The sequence below is a fragment of the Scyliorhinus torazame genome, chromosome 2, assembly GCF_047496885.1.
Source record: "Scyliorhinus torazame isolate Kashiwa2021f chromosome 2, sScyTor2.1, whole genome shotgun sequence".
Classification (NCBI taxonomy): domain Eukaryota; kingdom Metazoa; phylum Chordata; class Chondrichthyes; order Carcharhiniformes; family Scyliorhinidae; genus Scyliorhinus; species Scyliorhinus torazame.
In genome coordinates this window covers 55,688,377-55,702,051 of record NC_092708.1, presented here as the reverse complement: position 1 = coordinate 55,702,051, position 13,675 = coordinate 55,688,377, and the positions used below count along the sequence as shown (strand labels likewise).

General features: G+C 48.8%; 1 protein-coding gene across 5 annotated transcripts in view; it reads right to left on the bottom strand.

Annotated features, from left to right (window-relative positions):
* Positions 1-13,675, bottom strand: part of gtdc1 (glycosyltransferase-like domain containing 1) — a 609,229-nt gene that overhangs the window by 331,821 nt on the left and 263,733 nt on the right. The window lies entirely within an intron of this gene.

Genomic DNA, 13,675 nt, shown 5'->3' with positions numbered 1-13,675 from the left:
TAATATACAAGTCATTCATGTTTACATACCCTTGTGTTTTCCACAAAAGGATATAAAGCTTTTAGCCCCTAAACTATACATGACACTACTCCGAAAACATCAGCATTTCCCAGATGCTTTGGTCACACTGACTGTTGTAAGCAAACCTGTGGTTTGGAGGCATTTTCAATACACTTTAACTGTGATCAGATGGACATGAACTAGAACAAGGAGTTCTCCTTGCAGTTCACTTGTGCCATTTTACCCAGATCAGGATTGTGACTGGAGAGTATGTGTACAGGGAAAGCAATCTTACAGTCTACCGACATACAGACATCTTGATCCACAGATCCAATTCCTCAAATTACTTATATCCCTCATTCATCTTATACCTGAATAAAATGCCAGGCACCATCTTTATCAGCTGTTGCGTGCTGATTAAAGTTACTGCTTACCAACACTTTGATGTAGAAGTTCAGAAAACAACTAAAATGATTCCATTTGTCCGGTATTTACAATTATTTTTAATTTTACCATACTTCATTCTTGGACCTCTGAGTTGGTGACCTCGCCCTGCCAAAATATGCCCAGAATACATCTGAGGCAATGAAAGTGGAAAATGTTCAACCTCTTCTGCTGCTTCACATATGTTGTTCAGGCCGCACCACTGTAGTGGAGTATTCTGGAGATGCATGCAGGCTTGCTGGACTTGATGTTTGGTATTCTCAGTCAAGTTGTTATTGTTCCACACTCTTAGTCAGATTGAACATAATTGCTGCAGTTATTCCGACGTACGTGATGATTTCAGCATGAAGTGACAAATTGCCAGTGATTGTGTAGCCTAGATGAGAAGCCATCAACAACTTCCAGCGTCACATCATCTCTGCTGATAGATGATGGTACGGCACCATCCTAGACCTTCCTGATGCCAATGGTCAAACCAAACACTTTCCAGTGTGAGAGTCTATTAATCTGCGGCTGTTGGTGTTCCTCGGTGTGGAATGTTTGTGCGGTATTAGCCTAACTGTTAAGGATTTGGTGCATCTTTGTCTTGGATTTCAGGCGGGCAAGGCTAAAGAGCGTTCTTTCAGTTCTGGTGAGTAAATATACATCCTCTGAAGGCATATGACGGCAGCTAAGCGAAGAATATATCAAAAGAGTGCTGATGCGAGAAGACAATCCTGTCTTCACAAATGACGACACAAATAAGCTACCAGAAATGTTGGGGAACGCAGGGTTCAGCAAGAGGTAGGAACTGAAGGAGATAAATATTAGAGAAATGATGTTGGGGGAATTGATGGGATTGAAGGCTGATAAATCTCAGGGCCTGATCATCTATATCCATTATCAAAGATTTTATATCAGGGCACTAAGAAAACAGTGGCAGGATTGGTCAGAGTCAGCATGGAGTTATGAAGGGGAAATCATGCTTGCAAATCTCCTGGAATTCTTCGAGAATGTAACTAGTAGAGTTGATGAGGGTAAGCCAGTGGATGTGGTTTATTTGGACCTTCAGAAGACTTTTGACAAAGTCCCGCATAAGAGACTAGCGTGTAAAATAAAAGCACATGGGATTAGGGGTAGTGTATTGGGATGGATAGAAAACTGCCTGGCAGACAGGACACAAAGAGTAGGAATTAGGAAGTAGGAGAAGGGTAGGAATTTTTCAAGTTGGCAGGCAGTGACTAGTGGGGTATCGCAGGGATTGGTGCTAAGACCCAAGCTATTCACAATATCTATTAATGATTTAGATGAGGGAACAAAATGTCGTATCTCCTAATTTGCAGATGACACCAAGTTAGATGGGAGGGTGAGCTGTGAGGAAGATCAGAGATCCTTTAGTGTGATTTGGACAAGTTGAGTGAGTGGGAAAATGAATGGCAGATGCAGAATAATTTGGATAAATGTGAGGTTATCCACTTTGTTAGCAAAAACGAGAAAGCAGATTATTATCTAAATGGACATAAATTAAAAGAGGAGAACATGTAACGAGACATGGGTGTCCACGTACACCAGTCACTTAAGGTACGCATGCAGGTACAGCAGGCGGTAAAGAAGGCAAATGGTATGTTGGCCTTAATTGCGAGAGGAGGACAGGAGCAGGGATGTCTTGCTGCAATTATGCAGGGCCTTGGTGAGGCCAGGCCTGGAATAGTGTGCGCAGTTTTCATCTCCTTATCTGAGGACAGATATTCTTGCGCGAGAGGGAGTGCAGCGAAGGTTTACCAGGCTGATTCATAGAATCATAGAATTTACAGTGCAGAAGTAGGCCATTCGGCCCATCGAGTCTGCACCAGCCCTTGGATAGAGCACCTGAGACTTAAACACTTGGCTCCTTATTTTGCATTGCTGTGATCCAACAGTGTATGCTGAAAATGAGAAGTGAACTAGCACACAAAAGCAGAAAGCATGCTAACCTTCTTCACCCACACACGAGAAACATCACATTAACTTGTCAGCCACACACTATTAGAAGGACAAAGTCACTGACTCATGAAGACATAGAATCCCTACAGTGCAGACGGTTGCCATTTGGCCCACCAAGTCTACACCGACCCTCCAAATGAGCACTCTACCTAGGTCCACTCCTCCGACCATCCCGCCCTATCCTCATAACCCCACAACCTAACCTGCATATGCCAATTCTATCAACATACACTGCCCGCTAAGTCAACGATGTCGGTGTTGACTTGGTTACATTCATTTAGTGTACAGTTGTCAGACAAACACCCTCTGTGTGGTGAATTGGGCACTGGGCTATGTCCTCCTGGTTGTTGATACCTCTGCTACAAGAACATGTGCAAGCAAGATATGAAGATGGCACACACTGACTCTGGCAGCTGGGAAACAGTTGTTGACGGTCATGACCTCTGGCGTTTGACTGCTTAAAAGTATATTGGAAGACACAAGCAGAAACAGAAAAGCTCAGTTGGCCAAGATGAGGGTCCAGACAAAACAGAGGCTAGCGAACGTGTACATAGAACATACAGTGCAGAAGGAGGACATTCGACCCTTCTCAGCTTACTGTCTTCCTCTCCCGCAAATACAGGAGAGACTGGCAGGAGAGACTGTCATGGGGTTCCTAAGCCACTAGAATCATAGAATCATAGAAGTTTACAGCATGGAAACAGGCCCTTCGGCCCAACCAGTCCATGCCGCCCAGTTTTTACCATTAAGCTAGTCCCAGTTGCCCGCACTTGGCCCATAACCCTCTATACCCATCTTACCCATGTAACCATCTAAATGCTTTTTGAAAGACACAATTGTACCCGCCTCTACTACTACCTCTGGCAGCCCATTCCAGACACTCACTACCCTCTGAGTGAAGAAATTGCCCCTCTGGGCCCTTCTGAATCTCTCCCCTCTCACCTTAAACCTATGCCCTCTAGTTTTAGACTCCCCTACCTTTGGGAAAAGATGTTGACTATCTACCTTATCTATGCCCCTCATTATTTTATAGACCTCTATAAGATCACCCCTAAGCCTCCTACGCTCCAGGGAAAAAAGTCCCAGTCTATCCAGCCTCTCCTTATAACTCAAACCATCAAGTCCCGGCAACATCCTAGTAAATCTTTTCTGCACTCTTTCTAGTTTAATAATATCCTTTCTATAATAGGGTGACCAGAACTGCACACAGTATTCCAAGTGTGGCCGTACCAATGTCTTGTACAACTTCAACAAGACGTCCCAACTCCTATATTCAATGTTCTGACCAATGAAACCAAGCATGCCGAATGCCTTCTTCACCACCCTGTCCACCTGCGACTCCACCTTCAAGGAGCTATGAACCTGTACTCCTAGATCTCTTTGTTCTATAACTCTCGCCAACGCCATACCATTAACTGAGTAGGTCCTGGCCTGATTCGATCTGCCAAAATGCATCACCTCACATTTATCTAAATTAAACTCCATCTGCCATTCGTCGGCCCACTGGCCTAATTGATCAAGATCCCGTTGCAATCCTAGATAACCTTCTTCACTATCCACTGTGCCACCAATCTTGGTGTCATCTGCAAACTTACTAACCATGCCTCCTAAATTCTCATCCAAATCATTAATATAAATCACAAATAACAGTGGACCCAGCACCGATCCCTGAGGCACACCACTGGTCACAGGCCTCCAGTTTGAAAAACAACCCTCTACAACCACCCTCTGCCTTCTGTCGTCCAGCCAATTTTGAATCCAATTGGCAACCTCACCCTGGATCCCGTGAGCTTTAACCTTCTGCAACAACCTACCATGCGGTACCTTGTCAAAGGCTTTGCTAAAGTCCATGTAGACAACGTCTACTGCACTGCCCTCATCTACCTTCTTGGTCACTCCCTCAAAAAACTCAATCAAATTTGTGAGACATGATTTTCCACGCACAAAGCCATGCTGACTGCCCCGAATCAGTCCTTGCCTCTCTAAATGCTTGTAGATCCTGTCTCTCAGAATACCTTCTAGCAACTTACCTACTACAGACGTTAGGCTCACCGGTCTGTAGTTCCTAGGCTTTTCCCTGCTGCCCTTCTTAAACAAGGGCAATAAGAGATGCTTAATACAGAGATGACCACCATTGTTACATTGGTTTTCCAGATAACTAAGGGATAAAAGAACTAAATGCAACTAAATTTTGGACTTCTTGCCAAGTAAATCATTAAGCATTAATATAAATTTTAACCAACAAAAATAGTACTGTTTTGCAACAATTAATTTTGATGACATCTTGAGAGGAACTGTCTGGAAGGAGTAGAGTTGAATTAACATTGGTAGTAAAATGCAGCTGAAATTACTTCAGCTTCAACACTGCATAGAAGACTCATGTCAAAATCACATGTAGAGTCAGGAAACAAATAGCAGAGTAGACAGCAGGCTGATTACAAAATAGACAAGTCAGGAAGGAGTCAAACGTAGTTACGCAAACTGACAGTGGGGAAACGGTATTCCTCAAGAATCAGTGCCGGGAGGCGGGGGGGGGGGGGGGGGGGGGGGGGTTGTAGGTATGTTAAGGTGAGCGGGAAGATGGAGAGGATGCCGGTGGTATTAGTTATTAGTGAATATCTATGCACCAAACTGGGACGATGCGGAGTTTATGAGGTGGGTGTTAGGCAAGATTCCGGACCTGGACTCGCATAGGTTGATCATGAGGGGAGGACTTTCATACGGTCATTGATCCGAGGTTGGATCGGTCGAGTTCAAGGACAGGGAGGGTGCCGGCCATGCGAAGGAACTAAATGGGTTTATGGAGCAGATGGGAGGGGTAGACCACTGAAGATTTGGACGGCCAAGAGAGGAGGAGTTTTCTTTTTCCTCCCATGTTCACAAAGTGTACTCCCGGATTGATTTTTTCATTTTGAACAGGGCTTTGCTGGCGGGGGTGGTAGATGCCGAGTATTCGGCGATTGTTGTGTCGGACCATGCTCCACACTGGATGGATTTACGGGTGAGCAAGGAGGGGGGGGGGGGGGGGGGGGGGGGCAGCGCCAGCATTGGAGATTGGATGTAGGACTGTTAGCCGATGTGGAACTGTGCGGGAGGGTGAAGGATGCCATCCAGAATTATTTGGAGATAAATGACATGGGGGAGGTTTCGGCAGCAACGGTGTGGGAGGCGCTGAACGCAGTAGTTAGGGGGGAGCTGATTTCGATACGGGCCCATAGGAATAAGGTGAAGCAGGCGGAGATGGACAGGCTGGTTAGGGAGATACTCCAGGTGGACAGAAGGTACTCTGAATAATAATAATAATAATCGCTTATTGTCACAAGTAGGCTTCAATGAAGTTACTGTGAAAAGCCCCTAGTCGCCACATTCCGGCTCCTGTTCGGGGAGGCTGGAATGGGAATTGAACCCGCGTTGCTGGTCTTCTTCTGCATTACAAGCCAGCTGTCTTAGCCCACTTTGCTAAACCAGTCCCTAAGGGCGGGAGACGGGGAAGCCCCGGAGGCAGGGACGTTGAAGGAGCGGGAGAAGCTGCAGGTGGAGTTTGGTTTGATATCTACAGGGAAGATGGTGGGGCAGTTAAGGAAGGCGAGAGGGGCGATATACGAGTATGGCGAGAAGGCCAGAAGGATGCTAGCAGACCTGCTCAGGAAAAGGGAGGCGGCCAGGGAGACAGGAAGAATGAAGGACAGAGGGGGGAACACGGTCTTGGACCCAGGTGAGAAGACCAGTAGGATGCGAGCATTCCAGCTCGGGAAAAGGGAGGCGGCCAGGGAGATAGGAAGAGTGAAGGACAGAGGGGCGAACACGGTCTTGGATCCAGCGGGGGTGAACGGGGTGTTCAAGGAATTTATAGTCGGTTGAATGAGTCGGAGCCCCCAGCTGGGGTGGAGGGGATGAGGTAGTTTTTGGAGGGGTTGGAGTTTCCGAAGTTGGAGGAAGGGTTGGTGGAGGGGTTGGGAGCCCCGATCAGGATTGTAGAAGTAGTAGAGGGATTGGAGACCATGCAGTCAGGCAAGGCCCAGGGACCGGATGGCTACCCAGTACAATTTTACAAGACGTTTTCTGGGTTGCTGGGCCCGCTGCTGGTGAGGGCATTTAATGAGGCAAGCGAGCGGGGTGTTCTTCCCCCGACAATGTCACAGGCCTCAATCTCGTTGATCCTGAAGCGGGAGAAGGACCCAGAACAATGCGGGTCATACAGACCAGTCTCCCTGTAGACGACAAATTGCTGGCCTAAATTCAGGTCTCGAGGATAGAGGACTGTGTTCCAGGGGTGATAGGGGAAGACCAGACGGGGTTTGTCAAAGGCAGGCAGTTAACGGCCAACGTTAGAATGCTCTTGAATGTAATCATGATGCCCTCTGAGGGGAGGAAGGGAGAGGTAGTGGTCGCTATAGACGCGGAGAAGATCTTTGGCCGGGTGAAGTGGAATTATCTGTGAGAGATCCAGGGACAATTTGGGTTTGGGCAGGGCTTTGGTGACTGGGTTCAGTTGCTGTACCAGACACCGGTTGCGAGTGTGCAGATGAACCGGGTGAGCTCGGACTACTTTAGACTGCACCGTGAGACAAGGCAGGGTGCCCCCTTTCCCCACTGTTGTTTGCCTTGGCCATAGAGCCAATACAAAGGACTGGAAGGGGCTAGTCGGGGGGGGCAGGAACTATTACTGGGCGACAAATATAACCATGATCAGGAAGTGGGTAGTGGAGGAGGGGTCAGTGTGGGAGCGGGTAGGGCACATGTTTGGTGGCATTGGTAACGGCTCCTCTGCCGTTCTCACTGGCCCAGTACTCCACAGGCCCTGTGGTAGTGGCGGCTCTGAGAGTTTGGGTGCAGTGGCGATGGCATATGGGAGTGGAGGGAGCGTCGGTGTGGGCTCCAATTTGTGGTAATCACCGGTTTGTCCAAAGGAGGTTGGATGGGGGGTTTCAGAGATGGCAGAGAGTGGGGATTGAGAGGCTGGGGGATCTGTTTATTGAATGGCGCTTTCCCTATTTGGAGGATCTGGAAGAGGAGTTTGAATTGCCGGGAGGGAATGGATTTTGTTAGTTGCAGGTGAGGGATTTTGGGCGAAGACAGGTTTCGACCTTTCTGTTTCTACCGCCACAGGACAAGGTAGTCTCTAGAACGGGAGTGGGGGAGGGGAAGGTATCAGAAAACTATAAAGAACTTATGGAGTGGGAGGAAACCCAGAATGAAATGAAAATGAAAATCGCTTGTCACGAGTAGGCTTCAATGAAGTTACTGTGAAAAGCCCCTAGTCGCCACATTCCGGCGCCGGTTCGGGGAGGCTGCTACGGGAATTGAACCGTGCTGCTGGCCTGCCTTGGTCTGCTTTAAAAGCCAGCGATTTAGCCTAGTGAGCTAAACCAGCCCCTGAGATAAAGCGTAAATGGGAAGATGAGTTGGGAAAGGAGTTAGAAGCGAGTATGTGGGAGAATGCTCTGAGCAGTCAACACGTCCTCATCATGTGCCAGGCTCAGCCTGATACAATTCAAGCTGGTTCACCGGTGTAGCCACGTAAAATGGCTGCTTCCCGATTAAATTGGCCAATATACAAAATTAGCACACTCAGCACGGACCGACAGGTTAGGGCAGTCCTGCACAAGAACAGGGCAGCATTTGCAACCCACAAACACGACTGTGGACGGATGACCGGTTCCGTACAGATAACCGGACCGGACCCAAGACCCCAGAAACAGTACGGATTTCCCCTAGAAGCAGAGGGAGAAATCCTAAAGGTCATAGAAAGCTTATTAGAGCAGGACGTCCTAAGATCGGTAGCCTCAACTAATAATGCCCCGATTTGGCCAGTAAGGAAACCCGACGGATCATGGCGTTTGACCATTGATTATCGGGAACTCAATAAAGTCACCCCCGCAGCAGCCCCCACCGTTGCAACAAGTCCCGAGACCATGCTCAAACAGGGACTCCATGCCCGATATTTCACGGTTTTGGACGTCAGTAATGGGTTCTGGTCCATTCCATTGGCAAAGGCGTGCCAGTAGAAATTTGCCTTCACCTTCAGAGCGCAGCAGTACACGTGGACATGCCTGCCACAAGGCTTCCACAACTCCCCCTCCATTTTCCACCGACAGCTGGCACATAGACTAGCAACATTTTCTTGCCCCGAATGTCTGGTACAGTATGTAGACGACCTACTACTGCAGACAGACACAAAGGAAGAGCACATTGAGCTTCTGTCCGAACTCCTGGAATTACTACACTCCATTGGCTGTAAAGTCAACCCCAAAAAGGCCCAAATATTGGAAGAAAAGGTGATATATTTGGGTACTATCATCACACACGGCAAACGCGAGATCGAGCACAAAAGAATTGACTCGATCCTAAATTGCCCCTTCCCCAACACGTTTCAGCCCTCCGGTCGTTTTTAGGACTGGTTGGCTACTGCCGAAACCACATTGACGGTTTCGCCAGCATGGCAGCGCCCCTCTCAGACCTCCTAAAGAAAGGAGCCCCCTGGGAATGGCTTCCGCAGCATACGGAGGCTGTGGAATCATTAAAACAGGCGCTCATAGCTGCCCCCGCACTACAAGTTCCCGACCCGCTTTCCCCTTACGCCATAGAGGTAGCGACCACAGACCGCACCCTTTCAGCCGTGCTCCTGCAGAACGGCACGACCAGCTAAGACCCGTAGCTTATGCCTCCCGAATTTTAGATGCTGTGGAGCAGGGATTTTCAGCCTGTGAGAGGCACCTGTTCGCGGTTTTCTGGGCAGTCCAGTATTTTTCCCACCTTACCGGACTGAACCCCATCACCATATTGACCGAACACACCCCCACCCAACTTTTACTAGACGGACGAGTTAAAGACGGTACCGTCAGCCAAATCCGCGCTGCTAGGTGGACCCTTCTCTTACAAGGACGGGACATCACAGTAAAACGGACAAAGACTCACACATACTTAGCGGACAATCTACAGTACCCCGGAACCCCCCATGAGTGTGAAATCATCTCGCCCCACCATAATACAGGCCCCTTTATAGCTAAAACACCCCCCAGAAAACTAGCCACTCCATCTCAGAACCCCCCTCACCCGGACACGTGTGAACCCATCAGGATCTATGTGGATGGATCTTCCACGATCCTGGATGGGCAACGCATAACAGGTTGTGGGATTTATGTGGAGGACGCGCCCTCGAGGAAATCGCATTAAAATTACCTGGACACTTAGGCGCGCAGGCAGCAGAGCTTGCGGCCATCGCTTACATTGTAGAGCACCCAGATTCCTTCCCCAGCCCAGCAGACATATATTCGGACAGTCTATATGTCTGCAACAGCCTCACTGAATTTCTGCCCCTCTGGAAAACAAGAGGATTTGTTTCCGCGGATGGGAAACCCCTCCCCTCAGCCATATTCTGGAAAAAGCCAAGAACAGGACTTTTGCCATTATAAAAGTCCGCAGCCACCATCGTTCCTCCCCCCCATGAAATGTAAAAGCCGACGCACTGGCTAAGGCAGGATCCAGGCATGGGTACTTTTGGAAGCCCCCCGAGAGCGCACCAGTGAGTGCGCCAGTGAGTGCAGTTCAGGTCGCGCAGACTAGGATCGAAGATCTAGTAGAGGCCCAGAAGCAGGATAGTGCTCTCACTGAAATCGTGAAAGGGAAGTTTCCAGCCTCATACGAAAGGTACAGAAATACTATAACCACACATGACGGTGCGGTGCTAAAGGACACCCTTTATGTAGTTCCTGAGCAGGATAGGAATCAAATGATCTGTTTATTCCATGATGGTCATGGACACCAGGGAATCGAACCCACCGCAGCCCACCTCAAACAGCTTTGTTGGTGGCCTAATCTTAAAGAGGATGTATCCCATTACATCGAGAATTGCCTCATCTGCGCTCAGAACAACCCAGATAGATATGCCAAAAAGGCACATCTCAGCCACACCCGACCCGTTAACGGCCCCTGGACTAACCTCCAGATCGATTTTATAGGTCCATTGCCCCCTTGCAGGAATGGCTATAAATATGTTCTGGTGGTCATTGACACTTTTACAAAGTGGGTGGAAGCATTTCCAGCCTGGCACCAACACCGCGAAAACCACAGCCAAGATCCTAACCCACCACATCTTTACAAGATGGGGACTCCCCCGCAGTATTGAGTCGGACCAAGGTTCTCACTTTACGGGACGGGTCATGCAGAACGTCCTCACGATATTTGGCATAACCCAAAAATTTCACATTGCGTACCACCCTCAGTCGAGTGGTATAGTGGAGTGCATGAATCGGACCCTAAAAACCACCCTTAGAAAAATGGTCCAGCAAAACAAACACCACTTGGAATTCGGTCCTCCCCTTTGCGCTGATGTTTTTGCGTAACACTGTTTCCACCTCCACAGGTTTCACCCCACACACCCTCATGACCGGACGCCCCATGAAAGGGACAGAGTACTTGTTGGGTTTAGACCTGACTAGCCCTGAAGTTACGGCCCTCACCCATGAGAAAGCCGTTGACCAATTACTTACAAATGTAAAAACGGCTCAGTTAGCAGCCGCTGTTAAACTGGGCACTGAAAGAAAACAGAGCAAGGCCTGTTTTGCTAAGGAAGTGCAAGCGACTGAGTATAATATAGGACAACAAGTGATGTTGTCCGTGTATAACCCCAGCACATTTCTGTTTCCGAAATACTCGGGTCCGTACTCCATTACGGATAAAATAAGCCCGTCGGTATATAAAATTAAATACCAAAATGGTAAGACTGCATGGTTTCACATAAACCAGCTAAAGGTTTATGGAGCACAGTCAAACCACTCCCACCACGTCATGCTTGACGCAGCAGACTAAAACCCGCCCACAGCCAACGTAACCACACCCACCCCTTCCACGTCCAACCCAGACACGGACGCGCCCCCGACTCCACCCACTAACTTTACGCTCCGCCCCGGAACGCCCACAGACTGCAGCAGCACAGACAGCGACTGTGACTCTGACGACAGCCACAGCACACCTCCCTACTATCCTGGTCCCACACCCAGCAACTCCTACTTCGACTCCAGTGACCCCTTCCTCATCACCTACTTAAATAAACCACACCACCGACCACCGAACCACATGGACGACCCCGACTTTGTCCCCACCCAACTCGACCCTATTCATTGGCACCGCGACAACTCCTGCAGACTCGTCCGCAAAGACGAGGACGACCCCAACTCACACCACGCAGCCCTTTCCGCCCTAATTCACTCCAGAGTATGGCACCCGGGAGAAGGTGACGACCTCGGGTCTGACTCCCAAGCCGCCAACCCCTTTGCGACCCTGTTCGCAACAGAGAACTGAGGTGTCCACATGATGATTTAGAGGGGACACTTGGTGAAAAGTGTTGCCCTTCCTGATGGAACCTGCAGAATGTTTTCCGTTGTTTGTATGTTTGTTTAATGTTGTTCGTCCAAAAGGAGAACGTTCTCACTGCCACACACCCATTCACCTGAACTTTTAAACTTTTCCCACTGACACCCACCTCGGCCACACGCCCATTCGGCCGATAGCTCTGAGGACTTGCCTCAGACACCCACCACCGCCACACGCCCATTCGGCTGATACCTCTGAGGACTTGCCTCAGACACCCAATCGTAACTGCTCTTCTGATTTGACGGAAGAGTCAGAACAGCAACCCCACCACGATGACTACATTTCTGTCCGTTCTTGTCGGTTGCTCAGGCAGTGGAGAAACGGCGTGAGACCCGCCCTGCCTGGGGACCCCCCCGTTGGTCAAAAACGCTCGGGTAGGGGACATACGGTATTGGTAGCCGTCCTACCCGGGGACTCCATCCAAATCTTACCCGTCGCGGCCCATACCCACTTCATTCGACCGTTTCCTTTCAAAACAGTTTTATTTATTTAGGCGACCCTTGGGTTGCTGCCTCATGCTATTTACATCCAGGAACATTTGGATGATAAACTTAGCACTGGTCCACCATTGGGAAGTGTGCCGTGTCCTAACATTTGTTTTGAAAAAAAAAATGGGGGAGCAGTCACATACTGTGACCAATTATAAGGGTTTAATTGGCCCCAAGAAGGACAGACACACTAACACACCGGATATTAAACCAAGGTAGTTACAGGTACTATGCTTGTCTTACAGAACTCCAGAAGCTCCAAGACCGGAGAAAACCAGCGAACACAGAAAAAGAAAAGAAAGAGGACAACAATGAGGACTTCGGTCATCGTGCATTGGACTTTTGGTTGCGCGGGAACGCGGACCCCATTACTCCAAACCCCCCTGCAGGAAATGTTTCACTGCCCCGCAGTACCGAGGGCCCAGTCACCAGCCACGCTGCATTATCCTGGTGTGCCAAGTTCATAACTTGGTACTCCTTATCGTACGTCATTGAGGCACTGTTAGCATTGGCCATACTCTGCTGTGCAGTACAGACCATGCGCCTCCACAAATGGAAAAGGAGAGCGTACCGCGCTCGAACCCCGGTATATCGAATCCGATCCCTAATATTCGGCTATGACCAGACCCCAGACCCCCGCGACCTATAAAGAATAAAGAGTATTCACTTGCGTTATTACTGTAAATAAAGAAATGTACAAACAGTTTGCAAATAAAAAAATGTATGATCCTGAGCTTGACTGCCAAGCCAGGAAAGAGTATATTAAAAGTTGTGATTGTTGTTGTATGTTTAGGAAGATAGGATAATGCAATGTTTAGTGAGTATAGAGTATTGAGGTGAAATTAGAGGTTCCCGGTTTTATTTTTTTGATACATGCCCCTGCCTGACATAGCGCCCTCAAGAATTGTTTAGGTAAATTTTTGTGCATAGCTAGGGTCAGAGTAGTGGCCATGTAGGAGTTCCCCCCCCCCCCCCGGGTCAGGGAACGAAGAGGACAAAATTTATGTGATCCTTCACGCTTCGCGTTAGGATCACAAGGCGGGAATGTAGCCACGTAAAATGGCTGCTTCCCGATTAAATTGGCCAAAACCCGATTTAAAATGGCTAACCGGAAAGGCTGCTGGGAAAAGCAGGTAACAAGACAGAAATGGACAGCTGCAGACAGAATAGCATATTCGGCTCTGGGGAAGTTGGCCTAGATCGATTCTCAGGGCTATTAACAGCCCATCCACCCAGACATCTGTAGTGTAATCAGCTATCCCCGGGAACAATTGCAACATATTAGCAATTGAATACCGGGCCAGACCTGTCGGCGCCTGCAGTGGCCGAAACAAAGGCAGGTGAACGACCACCCCCCAATCGGGGAATCGCTTCACAATTGGACGTATCGACCCCAGTGATTGGGA